Consider the following 21,209-nt stretch of genomic DNA (forward strand, 5'->3'; position numbering starts at 1 on the left):
TGTAATTTTAGTGATGCTTCATGACTAGAATAGCGCGATTATAAAGAAGTATTGTTAATTGTCAGTGTAAACCACCTTCTTGCAACTGTAGTGTCTAAGATTAGCCTTGAATCATCGGTAAACTTAAAAGTAATGCAATCGAAACTTCAGTATACCCTGCAGCAACTAAAGCTGCTAGATGCTTGGTGTACATCCTGCTGATTGGGCATACTATTTGTATACTGTCTGCTGGTGGATACCTTCCTTACCATCTGTTACTGCACAATATATTGCCTTGTTTAATACAAAAAAAAGTCTTAACACTTATACGGAGTTTCTTTAAATTATATTGCACAATTGCTCAACAAGCAAAACAATTAAAAATAAATATTATTAATCACAAAGGCGAAAACTAATGCATTTACCAATGCTTTTTATCGATGTCATCAAGCACAGTTTCTCCAGGAATCACCACATATCCAGGAGTATGATTGTTGGCCTTGTCTTTGGAATGTGTTCAGTAGGGGTGCCTTCCAGGACTGCAACTCTAGATTTGCTATGCTCCAGCAAGAATCTCACTTTGCAAATTTTTCTGCAGTAAAAATCGACAATTACTTAAGAGCAAGTTATTATTCATTAACTTTGTATGAATAAAGAATAATTCATAATCAATCAAATTCCGCAACACCAGGTGATTTTGCGTTTGCATCTTTTCATCTAAATCCAGTAACTGTAGATCCGGGGTGTTGGACCCGGGTTTTTTTGGCTGGTTCACCCCTGAGCTTTTTGCTTTTGATGGTGACCTGGCATTAGTGATTTCTGGCTTGGTGCACTTTTTCCCTGTGTCCCAGGGTAAAGTGCGTGCATGTAGTGAGGTTGGCCTGCCCTCCCATAGGAATGCATGGGGAATGTATGTGACCATGTTAGTTCCTGATGCGTGGGGAGTGCAGGCTCAAGTTTGGTATGTGCTGACTCGTAAAATTGAATGCTGCGCAATGATGTATGCGGCGTGATTGTGTCTAGTGTGGAAGTGCCACTTCTAGAAGTTGGCATGTTTGTGTAATTTGTGTCTAGCGTGTGATTGGCTGGAGCTGGCTGGTGAACCTGGCTCCAGGAGTCAGGATGGGTCTGCCCCTTTGGGGAGTGTTGAGATTAGCATGCTGATGTGAGGGAGGGGTGCACCTGGGACCTGAATAGGGCTGGGCTTTCCCCACACAATGTTGGCTCCACCCCCTGTGGTGCGACTGATGACCCTAGCCTAACTAGTGAATAGGAAGGGTGGCTGAGCACATCACAGTGCCCCAAAACCAGCTGCAACTGGTTTTCCCCCCACCCTGCACACAGGCAAAGGATTTGGTGTATAAAAGAGGGGCTGTGTCCCCAGAAATGTGTTCTCTTCTTGGATCCTTTCTTGAGGGGGGCTGCTGCTGCTGGGCACCAGGAGGACCGCCACTGAATGATTGCCTCCCTGCCTGGGAGGACCCTGTGAGCTGCATCCAGGGCCCAGCCTTGCCCCCCCGTCTTCCTACAGGACTTTGCCTGGACTTTTGATTCTGTTTCTTACAGCGCTGTATTTGCCCTACTAGCGCTGGGGAGCGCTCTCTTTGCGTTACTGGTTGGAGCAGGTGCCCACCCTGCAGAGTTGCCGCCCTCGAGGGGTCCCCGGCATCGGGATCCCCCCTTGTGTGCTGACTGACGGCCCGGGAGCCTATCCCGCTTATGTGCCGATATTTTGAGTCCCCTGGCAGGTGCCCACCCGGCCAGGGACCTTGCCGCTATTTCTTTTATTTCCCTAAGTGTGGTGCATACCCCGCTGTAGGGGTTAATTTGCAGGTGCCCACGCTGCACTGGTGAAGGAAAATCACCACCGCAGCCCGAGCTCTCCCCAGACATCAGAGAAACCAGCCCGCAGCGTCACGAGCAGCGCCGTGCTGGGATTGGACCCAGCGCCAGGGCCGCACTCTGATTGGCTGAGGAGAAGCAGAGAAAGCAGGAAGCAGGTGGGAGCCTACCCCGCGCTCCTGCGCCACAAGGAAGAAACCAGTGCCCCCCCCCCCCCCCATCAGGGCTCCCGTGAGTGGAGGGAGAGCCCCGCAGCACCAAAGCAACCAGAGAGGAGGTTAATCGCGACGTCGGAGCCTCCCCGCTGCAGAGCCCGGTGAGTGTGAACGGGCGGGTGGAGAGCTCCGGGCAGGTCCGTAGAGCCTGCGAGGCTCCCCGAGTTCGTTTTTCAATTTTTCAAGCAGCCCTGGTTGGCAGAGGGCCGCTCCCCCCAGAGTGCTGCACCTTTTGTTAAAGAGCCTGAAGGGCTCCGGGGCCTATTTGTTTTACGAGCCTGAGAGGCTCAGGGGCATTGCTTTGTTTTGGAGCCCTGAGAGGCTCAAGGCGGCACATTGTTTAGCGAGCCCTGAGAGGCTCTTGGCGGCATTGTAATTTTGAGTCCCCAGAGAGGGGGGACTCCAACGAAGGGGTCACATTTGTTTAGGGCCCGCGCCCCCTCCAACGACGGGGGCATTGTGTTCTTCAGAGCCCAAGAGGCTCAAGGCGGCATATTTGTGTGGCGAGCCCTGAGAGGCTCTGGGGTTCCACATTTGTTCTCGAGTCCCCCAAGAGGGACTGCAACGTCTAAGGGGGCAATTTTCCTTTAGTGGTAAAGCGGCCCCAGAAGGCAGCGGGCCGCTCCCACCTTGCCCCACAGTTTGTTCCCGAGCCCAGCAAGGCTCACAAGGCTTGCACGTGTGTTTTGGTGTTTTGCCCATTGGGTTCAGCTGCCCAGCACTTAGTGTGCAGCTGCCACGTTTAGGCTTTGCGCAATCTCTTTGGCTGCCTGCGCAGCCTGCCCTGACATTTGGGACACAGGGCGTTTCAGCCACAGAGAGGCCAGTTAGCCTGGGGACAGTCACAGGTGGTGGCTTATGTAATTTCTGTGCAATTGTTCTGTACTGCACCTCTGAATGTGTTTTTATGCGTCATGTGCTTTTCCCTACACCGCTGAATGTATGTTTATGCATCATGTGTTTTCTTCCCTACACCTCTGAATGTTGTGATGCATCATGTGTAATGTGTTCATGCCTATACCCCTAAAGGTATTGTGATACTTAAGTGGTTTTTCTTTTTAGTACAGGTGGTACTAGTGAGGTCCTGGTTCCCTACGTGGCATTCTCCTAAGGTGGTTAGGGTTGCGTAGGTGGTACCGACCTGTTACCAGTGAGTACTGGTTGTGTGCTATATGTGCTGTTTTGGTACTACAGTATGATCGGTTCTACTAAGTGCTGACTCTGACAGTGGCCCAGGTGGCCCTGTCCTGGTGTAAATAATCCCTTGTTAATATTGCCCGTGCCAGTTGGCACAATGTATATTGTGTGATTACTATCTGATGTGTTTTGACAATACAAAAGTTATTTTTATATAACTTTGTGTGGAGTTCCTTTTGTGGTGTGCCTAGGATGTTGATGCTGTTGTGTGCGTGCGCAAATGCTTTACACATTGCCTACGGGATAAGCCTGTCTGCTTGTGCCAAGCTACCAAGGGGGTGAGCAGGGGTTATCTTGGCGTGGACTCCCTTGCCCTGACTAGAATGGTGGTTTCTGCCTGGCTTTGGCGTAAGCCTTAGCCAACCAGAAATCCCGGTTCTAACAGGGGGTATGTCCAATGGCTTGTCTACTTGGTGAAAATTACATTTTAACTCTCAGATCTGCCTGCAAAAACGACTCCTTGAATCTAACTAATGAAAAACAAGCATTGGCAACACCACTTGCATTGGCTTTTGTATAGTGAAACGGTTTTGTCAAGCTTTAGCGAGACACACAAACCTGGTACCACATGTGCACGAGCAGGTCAAGATACTCTTGTACACCGAACAGTTGAAGTATGGGCAGCAGCAGGGAAAGCTATACATACCTGCCCTAGAAACGCACAAAAGACACCCATTCAAAGAGCAAGCAAGCACAAAAACATTAAACACAACATATTTTATTGCCACACATACACGCAGAGAGATACATCAGTGGATGCTGCAGAGATATGATTGGCCTCTGGGTGCACTGTGAGGGGAAGGAAGGCGATATCTACAGCTAAGAGGTCTCTTCTCTATAGGTTCAGCAAGTGAGAAGAGACATTTTGAACTCATCTTGCTTTATTTTTTCTGGGATGCTAATGAAAGTGTCAAAAGGTGTTCGTGATATTTCGGTCGCTTACCCATTGACTGTGTTGGTTACTTTCTGGCTTAGATGCGTTTTGGGGTCTTCTCTGGTTGCTTGCTTGATGAAATGCAATCTATGGTAGGTGCAGTGAAGGGAAGACATAATCAACTGATTTTATTTGCAATGCAAGGATGCATCCCTAAAAAAACATAAATGCTTCCCAAATTTGATAAATGTTTCACAAAAGTGCAAAATGTGGTTTGCCACTATCCCACATTACTTTTTTTATTCAAGCATGTACTTCAGTTAAAAAAGTCACGCAGGAGACAGGTTTGAACAAACAATTTCTCTTGGTGAGCTGTGTTGTGTGTGAACGCTGAATTCCTTAATGCAAAATGACAAGTAGTAGCCGGAATTTTGAATGAAAGTTAAGTTCTGGAACTGATCAAATTCCTCCACTGATAGAGCGCGGGCTCACCTGCTCGTTTTACCATACTCCCCATGACCCATAAAACATGCACACTTTGAACAGCTAAACCGACACTAATCAGAATTTTAATTAACCATTAGGACCTATACCATTGACTTACCAATCCTTGTCACCGGTACCTATACTCTTAAGTGATCAAGGGAGTTAGCATAATAGGCAGTAAATAAACATTTGCATTCATAAAATAACCACAAACGCAGGAAGGATTTAAACACTTTATCTATGTAAATTCTTAAATGTCACTGTCCATACTAATCCACGGGGTCCGGAGCAGGAGAAGCTAGGTGCCGAGCGGGTGCTAGGCGTTGCAGGCGGTGTGCCATAGTCGCCTCCACCCCCTCCCGAGATCCATGGGGCGTGGATCTTTTAGAACACAAACTACACAGGTTCCTCTGAATTGAGGTAATTCCCACAACTTGTGGTTTGTGTTGTTTTCTTGCACTGATTTTTACACATAGAGCAACTTTTTAACTTTCACGTCCTCTGGTTAGGGTGGGCCTTAGCACGCCCATACCGCCGAGGTACACGATACACGGTCCTGACCAATGCCCATGTAAATCACACACTCAATAGGGCAGAAACATGTTGACCCCACTATAAGTGGAAACTCCCATCATAATCTGTGGTATTTATCCCAAACATATCTTTTAACCATGTCTAAACTGACCAGTGAATAAAAACATTTTTGGGTTGGTACCGTCTTAGGCATTTTTAACATCACTTTTTCACATCACTGTCACAAAATCCAGCTCTGCAGTAATCTGGCGTTGTAGCACACCAGGGAGGCATTCGGCTTCTCCTGGTGGGCCCGATGATGAAGCATGTCACCAACCAGGTTGGTGAGTGAGGGCTTCCAATAAATCCCTAAAAGGTTTCCACTGTGTCCATAAAAGGGAATTTCTAACAGTCTTTGCCTCTGTGCTCTAACACAGACCTCTTTGCGCATGACACTCTTTCTTTGTTTGATATTGTCCATACTAATTCAATCAAAGCTCGTTCCATTAAGAAGACCATAATCAAAGCAAGATGATGTGAAAATATTATGAAACTTTCTTTAAGCATTTAAACATAGGAAGGGTAAGAAAAGGGAAACAGTACAATGACATACCCACACAAATTTATAATTACCTAGAATGGTGTGAAGACCAACCCTGGCCACAGGCTGGGATAAAGTGAAGGAACCAAAATAATATACTACTGGACTATACTCATCAATAGCCCATATCCCGTATTCGTAAATAATAAGCCAGTCGGTAATGGAGAAGGTTCAATCGTTTATTCTACAGATACAGTCCCTGACAGGGGAGCCTCAGTCTACACGACCCTCGGAGGTGCGCAGAGGAGACTAATTACACGCAAGCACAGCAAAGCATATATACGATTCACAGATAGTATGATATCACCTTACTAGGAAAGATACAACTTGTCAGTGAGCCAGCAGGAAGACCCATATAAGGCACAAATTTGTAACAAACCTATTCACAAACAACCGTATCCCGCCTTCCGTGGATAGGTCTTGCCCACTAAAATCTTTAAAGACTTTCTCAAACCTGGTAAAGAAATCTGACTCGCTTTCATCCTTCTTCTGTCTACAGGCGGTCAATTTGTCCCAATCAACTTTTCTAGGAGGGAGGAGAGTTTGCTTATAAGTAATAATCTTAGCCGGGACTGCTAGTACCTCGTCTCTAGGTTTTTCTCCAGGTTTTCGTTCTTTGTCCCAGGTTTTCAATTGGTCCCATGTTCCTCCCAACTCAGGGCCATGGTCCGTGCCATGTATTTGTCTCCAAATGTCTACCGGCATCAAAAGGCCAAAGAACAGCTCAATATCAGGTATTGTCATGATAGCAGAATTGGCGGCCTCAGTCTATTCTTTATAGTAAGCAGTGGTATTTTTACGGGGGTCAGGAAGCTGAGCTTTTAGAGTAAGGACCTCGCTTCGTTACCAAGGGGTATAAACCCATTGTTCCTGAAGCCTAGCGTCTACTCGAGCCCTAGTCACCTGGCCACCGGCATCCCTTAATTCAGGTAGTTCAGGATAAAAGAGGGGATGTACCTCTCACATGGGGTGCTGCGCTCCCCAATCAGCACACTTTCGGTGCATTCGTTCGTGATACTGCACCAGAGTTGCTACGTTCTGATATACTTCATCTGCTTGTAAATGGAATTTAAAAGCTCGATCTCTGATATCGCGCAGTATCTGAGGGGGTATTCCCTCCTTGAAACACTGCTCCCCTAGTGATATCAATCGGATTGCCATATTCTCTAATGCCAGTTGCTGTGCAACTGGTACAAAGTCTTTTATGGTACTCCAAATGTCCTCCAAGGTGTAAATGGAGTTCCGCATCCACTGGGATGCCTGAATCACTATGGCCTTCCTTTCCTCCGTACCCAATGACGACCTAGTGTAGACTCGCTGATCACTCAAGTCCGGTCTAAGGCGTTTGGGTGTGGTATCTAGGCAAGCCGAGTATCGGGGATCTATAGCGGCTTGAGTTGGAGGGGAGAGAAATACAGGGTGTGAAAGGGAAGGGACAGCCGCATCCGGCTGTAGGGATATCAAAGGTGAGGTAGTTGGTCGAAGAGTGGGAGGGGGGAGTAACGCACTTCGTACTGATCCATCAGCAGGGGCCGTGGCAGCCGTTACCGGTGCTCCCGATGCTGCTCCAATTTGACCCGTCCGTAGCAAATGCACGGCTGGGTACAATCCTTGTGGGGCATAAGGAGGGGTATTCGGGCTTCTAATAAATCCTCAATTTCATCTCCTGCCTCTGGTCGAGTCACATAACTTTTATCAGTCTCTAAGCAAAACTGCCTATCCATTTGTGCGATATTTTCTTCCACCTTTCCTTTATCATAAGCTATAGCTTTCTGGGTGACTGTCCTGATTTAAGTTTTCCCAATTTCTCTTCTCTTATCCATCGTTGTTTTGCCTCCTTCAACCATAGGTTCAAGGAGTCAAACATCGACTGACGGCTTTTCTTTATAAACAGTTTGCTTTGAATGTAATTAATCTTTTTCTCATCAAACGACCCCGTTAGAGGCCATTGCAAATCAGAATGATCTTTGGTATACTTATTCCAAATCGTATTAAACAAAATCGGTGTAAGACCGTGTTTCACATACATATCAAAACTGGGACTGCCCTCGGGAGGGGCAGGCTGTCTTTCTTCCAGCCGTTTATTTCGCCGACAGCAGCACCCGAAACATATTTTACTAAAACAAGACATTATAATGTTCACACAATTCTATTCATATACTCCAAAAATTCATTCACATTCGGACGCGTCCTCTTCACCACTCACACTCTCATATTCCTCTATTTTCTCGCCATAAAGCGCTGTAAAGCGTCACAAGGCAATAACCTTTTCAGTACTGAATACTTATTCTATGCAGATGACATGTCTTCTGAACGAACAGAGCCCGTCAACTCCTGTTCGGGGAACCGATTCAACAGAATTCCAGACCAACAAAATTCAACAACAAAAGGAACAGTCGCTAGACTGCTCTGGGATCACCTGATAGGCGAACCACGAACCCTCTTACAGGCCATCCCATGGTCCTGTTCTGGTTGGGCCGGGCGTCTGGGCATGCAGCTCCAGAACCCTAGCTTACCCAGTTGCTCCCAGGGCTTTCCCGAAGAGGATTCGGCCGAGCGAGTAACTCAGTACCCCGCTAAGGCTCCAGGTGTAATCTCAAATTTTCACCAAATAAGTCCGCGAGGCGTTTACCCGCGCAGCCACTTTGCCTCAATGTCAGCCCCTCCGATTCCCTTGTGGTCCGGCTTCCCCGGCCACCTTCAGAATGCAGTTAACCGCTACCGAGGAAAACACTTCTTCCAAGTGTTTCTTATCCGAATACAATCAGAAATTCACTCACCTGGTGCACTCAGGTCGATTGCGAATTCTCCACTGCCGACTCCTAGACAGACCGACACAGTCTGTTCTTCTCTCGGGTTAAGCCCGTAGGACTCCGGCGTAGGGTCTTCAGCAGCTGGGAGGGATACTGTGCTCGAGAGTGGAATTTCTGGTTTTCGTACCACAAAACGGGTGTTTCAAATCAGGATTCTCTTTCCGTCCACCCACTTGGCCAGAACTCCTCCCTGTCCCATCTACTCCTGTTTACAGAAGGGGACGACCCTATCGCGGAGTCCCGGCGGAGTCGCCAACTGAAGGAACCAAAATATTCTACTACTGGACTATACTCACCAATAGCCCATATACCATATTCGTAAATAATAAGTCAGTCGGCAATGGAGAAGGTTCAATCGTTTATTCTGCAGATACAGGCCCTGACAGGGGAGCCTCAGTCTACACGACCCTCGGAGGTGCGCAGAGGAGACTGATTACACACAAGCACAGCAAAGCATATATACGATTCACACATAGTATGATATCACCTTACTAGGAAAGACACAACTTGCCAGTGAGCCAGCAGGAAGACCCATATAAGGCACAATTGATTGCTAGTAGCTGGGCCTAAGCTATTGCGGGGGCAGGTCAGTAAGGTGCCTCCCTTTCTATCTGTAGCTCAGGGAGGACAGGAACGGGCTCTGCTAGAATGTGCGCTTCTCACAAGAAGGGCAGGTGTGACCTTGGGTTTCCCTAAGCTACAAACTAACGAGTAGGGCAGACAGCTAGGTCTGCCACAGTGGTTTCATGCAGAAAGCCTAGTCACGTGGTTTCAGGGAAACCAAGTTAGGAGACAGAGAAACGAAATAAGATGGCTTCGGTCATACCAATAGGTTTAGGCAGCACTTCAGTGAATCACTCCTGACAATAATAATGCTATGCAAATAATGTAATGCTAACATGCAGTTATAAGGTTATATTGTATATATTAGGCCAATAATATGTATTCATCGTATTCATATCCCATCAAAAGGATAGGACCCCGATAATTCAGGTGCCGACAGGACAGGTGTAGACCAGAATCAGGACAAGTACGGACCAAAGTGGACCAGAACAGGACCACTGCAGGTCAGGTCCGGCACCCACAGCTAAAGTGCAATGCCAGCGTCACACCCTCTCTGCAACTAACAGTCGGACCCCGATTGGGTTATCAAACTCCTTCCCAGAACCCCGATTGGGGTATCGAATCTTCTGACAGAGGGCTCCGCCAGCACCTCTGCTCTCGGTCGCCTATTGAGTATGTTGGGTCGGTGACAGGTCAGCTATTTGGACAAGTCGGACAATCTAACTAGCTAAGCCTACCTTAGTTATACCATTTTCTAGGGCAGTGTACCACCACCAAATGTTGCAAATATGTGTATTCCCTCAATTTGATTGGTCAAAAGATGAGGAGAGGTCATCACACCATTCCAGTTATGAGGTCAGTTCATTCAAATATTTAAGTTAATGTTCCGTGCCATAGTTTTATTTTCCCATGCACTTTTATTCCTCCCAACAATGGGTGTTTCAATAACAAATACAATGTATACGAAGATTTATAAGGTGTCTTCCTTCTTGAGGGTAAAAGTTAATCTTCCCAGGCGCATTGCAGGCAAGACTGTCACTGGCACGGTTTCAATGCCATAGCTTGTGGACTCGAGGGATTTCAACATATGCGCGTTGAGAGTCTCAAGATGGAGTTCAGCAATGACACATCAGGCACAAATACGAGCTAGTAGCAAAGTCAAAGAGAAACAATTTTAGAACGATGAATAAATGAATGCACTGTATACCACTTATCTCTACTCTATCCCCATTACTTTATTTTAACTATGGCGGTAGTGAATAGGTAGAACGAACAGGGTTTAGTACAAGCAGCAGTGCAAGCATCAGCATGTGAAACACAGAGCAGCCATCTTTAGTTCTAGTGCGCAGAAGCAAAGTTTTCCCACCAAAGCAGAGAGTACGTCATGTCAAGTGAGTGTGACAGACGCATGCGCAGAAAAGTTCCCACATTGCGAGGGTCATTTTAAATCACTTGAGTTACTGTTAGTAAAAGCACATAGGAAAGCTTCCCCTGGATACTAGAAATGTTGTGTGGTGCATTATTAGTAATACGAAACATGTTTATTAGTGCATTATGAGTTATTTCTTGAACTCAATTTTGTTGAACTTTGCCTGCCTATACCTGCCCATACACCCTTTACCTTGAAGGACCACCGGGAGCTGGAAAACAGGGCCGGGTGTGCAGTGGGAGTGACGCGGTCGCTTGCACGGCGAGTGGCGCAGAGGGGCAAAAGAACCACAGTTCCCAGGGCGCACCGGGACCGCGCACGAAGCCGACGCCATAGGAGAGCGCCCAGAGGCGCTTAAAACACCAGGGCGACTCCCGCGGCGTGGGAGCCATTTCTTGAACTTAATTTTGTTGAACTTTGCCTGCCTATACCTGCCCATACACCCTTTACCTTGAAGGACCACCGGGAGCTGGAAAACAGGACCGGGTGTGCAGTGGGCGTGACGCGGTTGCTTGCACGGCGAGTGGCGCAGAGGGGCCAAAGAACCACAGTTCCCAGGGCGCACCGGGACCGCGCACGAAGCCGGCGCCATAGGAAAGCGCCCGGAGGCGCATAAAACACCAGGGCGACTCCCACGGTGCTGGAGCCATTTCTTGAACTTAATTTTGTTGAACTTTGCCTGCCTATACCTGCCATACACCCTTTACCTGAAGGACCACCGGGAGCTGGAAAACAGTACTGGGTGTGCAGTGGGAGTGATGCGGCCGCTTGCACGGCGAGTGGCGCAGAGGGGCCAAAGAACCACAGTTCCCAGGGTGTACCGGGACCGCGCACAAAGCCGACGCCATAGGAAAGCACCCGGAGGCGCTTAAAAAACCAGGGCGACTCCCGCGGCGCAAGACGTGTGCGGGCGTGCCCAGGCGAAGCTTGGTCCAAGGGCGGGCCCGTCAAAGCCAGGATAAGGCAGGGCAGGGCCACATTTCTTTCGCCTGACTACTGGCTTGCCTGCTAAAGAACAGTGACATTAGCTGATGGTCAGTGACATTTGATTGTTTCTTCTTTTTCCTTCTTTATCCCATGTGGTCCCCGTATATTAATACTTCCAATATACTCCCTGCCTCTTGATTACTGTAGCCTATGAGCAAGTCTGGTGATAAGGGGGTGGGGGTCTCACGGGCTGTGGGGACACTTGATTCTTTTTTGATAAGAGCGGAAAATTCCCTATCCCGGGAAATTGAGTTAACGCAGAGAAGCTTGTCCCTGGAACATCGTCGCTCCTACATTGGCGTTGTCGCTACTGGTCCAGTAGTGTTGTTAGTGCCAGAGGCACTGGAGGCCATTAGAAAAGATCAGGCGACTATACCATCTTCTTCGGCCCCATTAATGTCCCCACTGGAGGTCATAGAAATAGATCCTTCCCCTACCTTTCCTTCCCCCCCAAACACCCAGACTCGACAAAAACGTATCAATCAAGTAAACCGGGGAGACACACCTGTAAATATAACTGCAGTCAAGAGGAAAGCAGGAAATGTCCCAGCCGCATTACAACAGGCTAGCAAAGTGTCCAAAAAGGGGGTGGTACACGGGGGAGGAAGGGATGTGTGGGAGAGGAAGCTGCCACAAGCGCAAGTGTTAGTACCGGGTTGGATGCAGGTTCACAGGGGGGGAATAGCGCAGATGATGTCCAACCTGGAGAATAGAATAGTCCTTAAAATTGAGGAGAAGTTATTAGAACTTTTGGGACCCTTCTCCTGTAAACTCTCCAAGATTGAAAAAAGGCTTGAGAAGATCGAACAGCAACTGTCGACCATAGCAGCCAGCAGACAGGGTGGAGGCCTTAATACACCTATTGTCCCGCCTGGGTTCATGGGGTCTGAGCAGACGCAGACTGGGATGGTGGTGGACACCGGGGGTGTTGCATTTTCAGGGGCTACGGTGCCAAACCCACCAGGAAATCTGAGTCTGCAGCCCAATGCAACCATTAGAGAAGGCAAAAGAGTCTCCGCTAACAAGCCCAAGGGTAGAGGGACTTACTCGTTACAGTCCACACAAGAGAGAATTGATCTCCCTCCTGAGGCCACTCCATTCACAGTGATTTTAACTAATGTCCCCCCTTTACAGAGTGGAGTAGAAGAACATTGGACCTTACTACGTAACAAGGCCCTGTACCATGTAAATAATCTGTCTGGTTTGGGGGGTGGCCTGTTCAAGCAATTCAGAATAGCACGCAAGATACCCTGGGTAGGAACATCTACCAAAACCTATAGAGGGGATTGTGTTATACTGAATTTTGCTTCATCACGTATTGTGAAAATGATCCTGGAAAGGGCGGGTACAAGGTACGGCCTAGAGGAGAGCATTGGGATGGTCCCCTTAGGTTTTTTTTTATAGAAATCATGTAGCGGAACCACATGCCATGTCAGTGCATAGATACCCATTATTGGGGAAAAGCCCATATGAATTCTCTGTACCCGTTTTAAACCGATTCGATGCATTTTCAAATCTGGAGGATATTGAGTGACTAGCAACCCCAGAAGTCCCTCTTACCTTTGCCATCCCATCTGAAGCTCAGAGTAAGGACTCACCTGCACCTAGTATTCCCCCCATAGATAGGGTGGGCCAATCAGTTCCGGGGGCACGCACAAAGCTTGTAACCTGGAACATTGCTGGCCTAAAAAATAAATTAGATTACCCGATCTGGAGAACATTTTTATGTGGGTCAGATAACTTTGGGCTACAAGAAACATGGGATACTGAGAATCTTCTTAGCCTATATGGCTACACAACCTACTGTATTCCAGCTGTCGCCTCTAGCATGGGGAGGGCAAAGGGTGGGCTGGTAACATTGAACTCGGCCAGTATCCCTGGGACCCACACCCAATTACATACTGGGTCACCACACTGCCTGGCAGTGCAAATTGGTTGTACTGATTATTAATTTTTATAATTCTTATGACAGAGCTACCACTATTGAACACCTTGCTGCGTTGAAACACTTTCTTGAAATCTATGTGCTACTATAATTTTGGGAGACTTTAATATTCATGGTTGCCCGGATAAATGTCAGGTATAAGATGGTTTAGGCCCCACAGAGCAAGAAGATACCCATTTTGAGCACTCCGCACAGGGAGAACTCCTTGAAACTATTTTAGCAGATAATGGTTTAATACTCCCTTGTATGTTGGATGAGGAGGTTCCCATATGTGTAGAAACAAGGACCCCCTGATATGGATAAAGTTCCTGGGTCAGGGCAAATAATATGTGAAAAGTAAAGTACCCAGGCAAGCACATAAACACTGGCACAATTCAAATAGTAAACAAAGAAAAAATGAATGATAAGACACTAAATTAGCACAGAAAGTACATTTGAATAAGTTTGATAAAAAAGTGTCATTAAATAAATCATTGACATATTAATAAAACATGATAAAAAGGTTCTTTTACCAGATACACATTGTTTGTTTGTACAGTGAGGTAGTATAGTGGAGAGATGGTTTCCTGTCTACGCGTTTCGACACAGTAAGGTGTCTTCCTCAGGACACTACCATCTTGATTCTAAAAGTAAATAAACAGTATTTAAAAATATGCCTCTGTGCTAGGCAGTGTACAGTGGTTAACACAGTTTACTAGAACATTTGGGCCAGTGAGTTGATAAAATTTCATGATATCCCGCATAACATCAGTTCATTTTATTTAACATACAGAAAGATACTGGCAGGGCACAATTTTGTTCATATTAGTTATTACAGAGAAAGATTTTAGTAGGACATAGTCCAGTTAACTCAAACAGTTGACATTTCATTTTTATGGAAACGTAGTGAAAATGAAGAGTACCGGGAGAAAGTCATAGGAAGGAATAAAAAGATAGTACACAAGTATTAGGCAGAGGAGGAGGTGGTGTTTATCTATTCCTTGCGGGTATTGAGACAGTCAAGGATTACCTGTTATCATACCTATTTGGTAGTATTTCTAGAGAGGCTGTCCTAAGTTTAGTAAGGAGCAGAGGGTACTATAACTCAGGAAGTATCTAATCGGTTGGGGATATTATATGAGGAGGTTCCCACCTTTAAAGGAAACGGAACCCCCTCTATCATTGATTATATTTTTATTAGTTCTACGCTGGGTGACAGGATTTATGGTTACTCAGCTGTCTGGTCAAGTTTTAGCGACCACAACCCAGTGGCTCTTACCATGATGGATCTGATTGAATGGCCAGAGCTATGTCACAATAGGACGGACAAGTCAGATATCCGCCCAACGGACCAGGCCCGTAGAATTAGATGGAGCAGAGTTGTACCCGGAGATTTTTACAACAACTTATTAACTAAGGTGGGAACAGAGTTTCACACATGTATGAATGTGCAAGCTGGGAACATAGAGGTCATAGAGGCATATAACAAAATTTGTTCACAGGTCGCGGATGACCTTAGACGACCAGGCAAGGATAAGGACCGTGCTGGGGAGGGCTGGTTTGACCACAACTGCTCGATAGCCCATCGAAAGTTGATGGCGGCCCTGAAACATAAACCTGTGGATAAGTCAGTTGTGGCTTCTCTAAGGAAAGTCTACAAAGACGCCCGGGAAGTCAGAAGACGGGAAATTGAAGACGAGGCCTGGGAAGAACTAACTTCTATTGATGTACTTAAGAATAGCTCCAAATTCTGGGCAGTGGTCAACAAACCTTTTTTTCATGATCCCTGTAATGGCCAACTGGATTGTGGCATACAGGAACAGGTGTGGCGTTCACATTTTAAATCAGTCTATGAAGGGGGGAACCCAGGGGAGGTGGCTACATCCTCACCTATTGGGGATCCCTATACTTTATTGGTGACTGAGATAGAGGTGGTGAGGCCATCAGTAAGATGACAAGTAACAAGGCTTCTGGCCCTGATGGCGTCCCAGCCGACCTCTTTAAATCAGATGTCAAGACCTGGTCAAAGGTTTTAACTAATGTTTTTAATAGGGTATGTAAATCAGGTATCCCGGGTACCTGGTCTGAATCAGTTATTGTACCCATTTTTAAGAAGGGAAATAAAGGGGAACCTAGCTGTTACCGCCCGATTTCCCTCAGTGACTCTGCTGTGAAAGTCCTCGGTCGGGTGGTCTTAGGTAAACTCACAGGATGGTTGGCTGATACAAACACCCTTTCAGGCTTGCAATTTGGGTTTAGGAAAGGGCGAGGCACAATAGACCAAAGCCTCAATCTCCAACTTTTAATTGGGAAATACACAATAGCCAATAGGGGCGCGCTATATTTTCCTTTTATGGACCTTTCCTCTGCCTTCGACCGTGTGAACAGGTCCAAACTATGGAAATTGCTCCTTAAACTTGGCGTTGAAAAAAACATTGTGTACTTCCTTGCCGATCTTCATAGGGACCTATCGGCCACAGTTAGATACGACCGTATGGGCAACTGTACTGGAAAGATCAGTATCGCTAATGGGGTCAGGCAGGGCTGTATTTTGGCCCCCCTACTCTTCACCTTATACATCAACGATCTTGGTACTGTATTAACAAAGGTGTGTAAGGATATACCAAGGGTAGGCAAGCTCTTCATCCCGGCATTATTATATGAGGATGATGACTCTCTCCTAGCACGCACAGCAGTAGGATTGCAATGTATTTTAAATTCATTTGCTGATTTTATGAAAGCGTTGGATCTCAGTGTCAATTTCTCCAAATCGCATGTAATGATTATGGGTACAAAACCAAAAAGGATTAAAACTTTGCACTGCGAAGGGAATGTCCTGTCTAGGGTCTCGACCTTCCCGTATTTAGGAGTCATCTTTGACGATTAGTCCACATGTTCACCCCAATTGGCAGCAAAACGTAACGTTTTTGCAAGGTCCATCTTTGCTGCTTTGGGTTTTGCTCGTAAACTGGGTGTTAAACCACTGAAAGCGGTGTTAAAGATATATGAAGCCAAATGCATCTCATTAGCTATGTACGGAGCGGATCTTTGGGGGTTTAATAACGTAAAGGCAATACAGGTGGCAGGGATAAGTTCTTGAAATCTATCTTATCCGTCCCCCAATCAACCTCCGGTTTCATCGCTCATCAGGAGTGTGGGGTGGGACACCTAGAAGATGGCATAGCTACAGCCCCATTGATAAAATGGATCTCAATCTGGTTGAACCCTGAGTTGGAGTTGAATCGTGAAATACTCCGGGATTGCCTAGCTCTCGAATGTGGCCATCTTATCCCCTGGCTGAGCTATGTCAAAAAATTAGCTGTTGAACTGGGTCGCCCAGAAATGTTTAACTTACCAAATAAACTAGTGAAGTGTGATGTGAAATGGGTAAAAGACACGCATAAGCTAATGGCTTGTTTGGCCAGAGAGGACAAGGAGCTGGGTAAGCAAACAGTAAGGGCTCATCAATTATTAAAAACCTCAGGTGAAATTGAGCCCTACTTAAGAATCGTTAATAACGCAAATCACCGATTCTTATTGATGAGATTCAGATTGAATAAATTCCACCTTCTTCTCACAGAACGTCCTGGGTGGACCAGGGAGAAAGATTTGGGGATCTGTTTGTGTGACGGATTCTCCATTATGGACACTGTGCATTTTATGTTTTTTTGTGAACATCTTTCCCATCCGCAAACGGTTTATTATTCCTCTTATTAGAGATAAGGGCTTTAAGCAAGTCAAACCAGCCCTTTTGTATTTGCAGCTGCTGATGAATGTCTGGGAGATTTTTAATATAGCCAACTTCTTGACTGTAGCTATAAGATTAAAGAAGAAAATTAAATGGAATGAATTAACATAGCGGTAGGCAAATTGATGAATTGTGACTGAGCTCTTTCTCTTTTTTAAATATTTTTATAGTTTTTAACTGACATTTGCAGTAGCAATGAAATTTTCCCTTGTACACATTGATAATTTGTATCTTTTAGTCTTGATAATGTATTGCATATATTGCTATTTTGCACATTTTTATTGTACTGTTTTCAAATGTGGCCTTGACTTCTCATGTTTAGTATACTTTTATGGTTTTTGTTATGAACCGAATAAAGTACTTTTTGACTGACTGACTGACTGAGTTATTTCGAGATTGAATCCGAGCAAGTCTCTTAACATGTGAAACCTTGCACCATCACCACCATAATTGCCTTTCTCCCAGGCTTTCCAAAAACTCTTACACATGGCAGAAATACTTCACTGCTTGCTCGTGATGGGTAATGTGGCGGTTGTCCTTCAACTGACATGTAACAAGTAGTGCCATCACTCTCGAGAAAATAAAGAATGGGGTCTCCTTGAGCCCAATTCAACACATGGAGTTGAGCTCCCCCCTCAAAGTAAGGGGTTTCCATCTGTTGGAGATGCTATGCCTTTAATGCTGTGCTTTGTCTTTTTTGAGGTTGCCACAGTGTCTTGCTGTCCCCAGAAACGGCGAGGGTTGTGTTTGCTTACCTATTGTCATGGATGGGATGTGGAAGAATAGTCCTCAATCTGTATTGAAATAATGGACGCTGGATCTGTGGTAGGGAGCCTTATATGTAGGAGATGTGTGGAAAAATAAACCGGTTGGTCTTGGGGCCAGTTTTTGTAGTCTTGTCTGTGTTATTGTGTGTGGGGCATTTTACCACAGGGGTGCTATGTCTTTAGGTGAAGGGCATGTCCTTTCTCTGACTGACTGTCTCCATGAGAACGATGTACCTTCTCTATAGTGATCTGTCAGCAGGAGGGATAACTATTGACAATGCTGTCTGTGGGAGGTGCATGCTAATTTCTTGATGCATAGTGAGAAGTGCTAACTGTAATGGCCATGTCTATTGAAAGATGCTGTGCAAATGCTTTTCGGAGAGACCTCAACCCTCTTTTCTTCATGGTGTCAAGTCTGGAGACTCTTGTCTAAGAGAGGTATATCCTTTTGAGTACACGGTGTGGGGAATTTATTTATTTATAAAGTTTTATATAGCGTGAACATGACCCACGAGGGTATCGGAACCCTTTACAATATACAGTTATTAAACGTTAGATGGTAGAGGTAGTATACATACATTGGATATTCACCTTTCAGTACAATAGAGATAGATAGTAATATATGCTTTTGATTCCGTTGAGTGATGATTTCTAGAGGATGGTATGCCCAGGGTGCTGTATTTCTGGAAAAGTGTGGAGATAATGCTATGGTGAGACATGACCTCTTGAGGATGGTGTTGCAGCATACTTTTTCTTTGTGAAGGGTCATGGAAGCATGGCATGATGGTGAAATATCATCTTCAAGATAGTGATGGAGGCGTGCTCCTTTCATGGTTTGGGTTCTATAGGGGATACTGTCTGGGAAAAGGTATGTCCATACCATTCTGACCAGTCTGGGGTGTGTGGCCTGTCTGTAGGGGGATGACTGGGCACTCTAGTTTCATGGTGTGGCATTTGCAGAGAGGTTGATGACTGAAATGTACAATCACCTCCTCTGAGTACTGCTGGAGGCATTGTTCGCATCATGCTGTCCAATCCAGGAATGCAGTCTGGTGGGGGCATGCCCTATTGAGGATACTGCCTGTAGGACGGAAACAAGCTCACCTGTAAATGGTGTGTTTTGGAAATGCTAAGTACATTGAGGTATGTGCATTATTCTGGTGGTCCCTCTTGGGTGGTGGGTGCTGGTGAGTCTCTGCGTAAAAGCTCAACTACATCACCCATCACATCTGTTGCATTGATGTGTTTAGCCTCATATTGTGAACCAGGGAGAGCTCCCTCTACTCCCCACGCACAGCTGCACTTTCCTATAGGATAACTACCATCTGCCTGACCCAGAGGAAGCATGAATCAACAAGAGAGAGAGGGAAAGATAAATAGGAACACTCTTGGTCCCCCAGTCAAGGTAATGAAAACAACAAAAGAGTGTGCCTTCTTACAAGAAGAGCAAGCATGAAGAATATAATTAGATTCTTCGGAAAGCCCTCACTCACCAAACTGGTTGGTGACATGCTTCATCATCGGGCCCCACCGGGAGAGGCTGAAAGCCTCCCCGGTGTGCTTCAATGCCAGAAGTACTGCGGAGCAGGTCTTGAATTGTGTGACAAGTGAATCTAAATGTGGTGGTTAAAAGTGTATCAATTGGGTAAAAAAAAAACACAATTTATTAGATGGCCAATTTACACGTTAAAAACAGGGTGTGGGATAAAACAGCTGGATAGATTGGTCAGCTATATCCCTTTATGTGGGGTCAACATGTTTCTGCCTAAGTCATTCATCAGGACCAACAATCTGTACCTCAGTGGTGTGGGTGCACTAAGGCCCACCCTAACCAGAGGACGTGAAATGTGAAAAATTCGAAATTGAAAAAATGCAATCCAAAATTTGTCAGGGGTAGCTCTATTTAGAGAAACCAGATTGCACATGAGGTGTAAATATTAATTACACCATGGGTCTCGGAAGGGGGGTGGTGGCAAATATGGCACACCGCTGACGTTGCCAGGCACCCGCTTGGTACCTGATCCTACCCTTGTGAACCGGACCCCATCAAGAAACAAGCAGAAAGAGGCAGAATAAAGGTCAGCATCGAGCAGAAAGCGCCATAATAAAGGTGAGAAATGATCACAAAGGAGCAGAATAGAGATCAGAAATGAGCAGAAAGAGGCAGAATACAGGTCAGAAACAAGCAGAAAGGGGCAAAATAGAGAACAGAAACTAAAAGGAAGAGGCAAAATAAAGGTCAGAAATGAGCAGCAAGAGGCAAAATAAAGGTCAGAAGTGAGCAGAAAAAAGCAGAACCCATTCATGCGCGCATGCACCCACTCACAGAACAACTCAGACACTCTCACAGATACTCACAGACCCATTCACTCATGCACCCACTCACAGACGAATTCCGACACATGCACCCACTCACACACAGAATCAGTGTGTGTGTGTGTGTGTATATATATAAAATTGTTGATATATCAGCTATGTTTTGTAAGATTTTAATTAATCAAACAAAATAAAAAAAACAAATATATATATATATATTCACTGAAAAAACCATAGGTTATAGACCATATATAGTTAGGAATTCGCATTTACAAAACCTTATTTTACTCACACAAAACCATTGAAATTCCATATATAGTTAATTGCACTAACTATATATCGCGCACCCGCAATCCACTGCTGATGATGTCACATATTACATCATTCATGACATGGTCAGTGACATCACTGATGACATCACTGATGACATCTCAAATGACATCACTGATGACATCTCAAATGACATCACTGATGACATCACTGATGACATCTCATTTGACATTACTGATCACATCACTGATGATATCATTCATGTGATAATACGATGAACCTCTTCAGACTCTAATATAACCTTAGATACAATCAGTGTAAACAGACACTCACAGACTGTCACTCATCCATGGAGTTACTCACACACCTAGTCAGTCATGCAAAGAATCAATCACACCTCCATTTCCTCAACTATACAGTTATACAAACTTTACTTATTCAAACATATACTAACACATATTTACTCTCTTATACAATCCCTGATACAAGTTCACAATGATCCATACAGCCACTCACACATTCACTGGCTCTTATGCACAGTTATTTATATATGTCAACTCTCACATGTACTGTGTTTTACATATGTACTTACTTTGACATGTAGCACTGAGATATCCATTCACTCACCAATACACTCATGCACACAGTCAACCGCCCATACAGTTGTTTCCACATGCACTTTTG

At 45.5% G+C, this 21,209-nt stretch overlaps 1 protein-coding gene across 1 annotated transcript in view; it reads left to right on the top strand.

Annotated features, from left to right (window-relative positions):
• ACSS1 (acyl-CoA synthetase short chain family member 1) overlaps positions 1 to 21,209 on the top strand; it is a 1,180,850-nt gene that overhangs the window by 812,306 nt on the left and 347,335 nt on the right. The gene's annotated exons all lie outside the window — the stretch shown is intronic.

The sequence above is a fragment of the Lissotriton vulgaris genome, chromosome 6 (genome assembly GCF_964263255.1).
Source record: "Lissotriton vulgaris chromosome 6, aLisVul1.2, whole genome shotgun sequence".
Lineage (NCBI taxonomy): Eukaryota > Metazoa > Chordata > Amphibia > Caudata > Salamandridae > Lissotriton > Lissotriton vulgaris.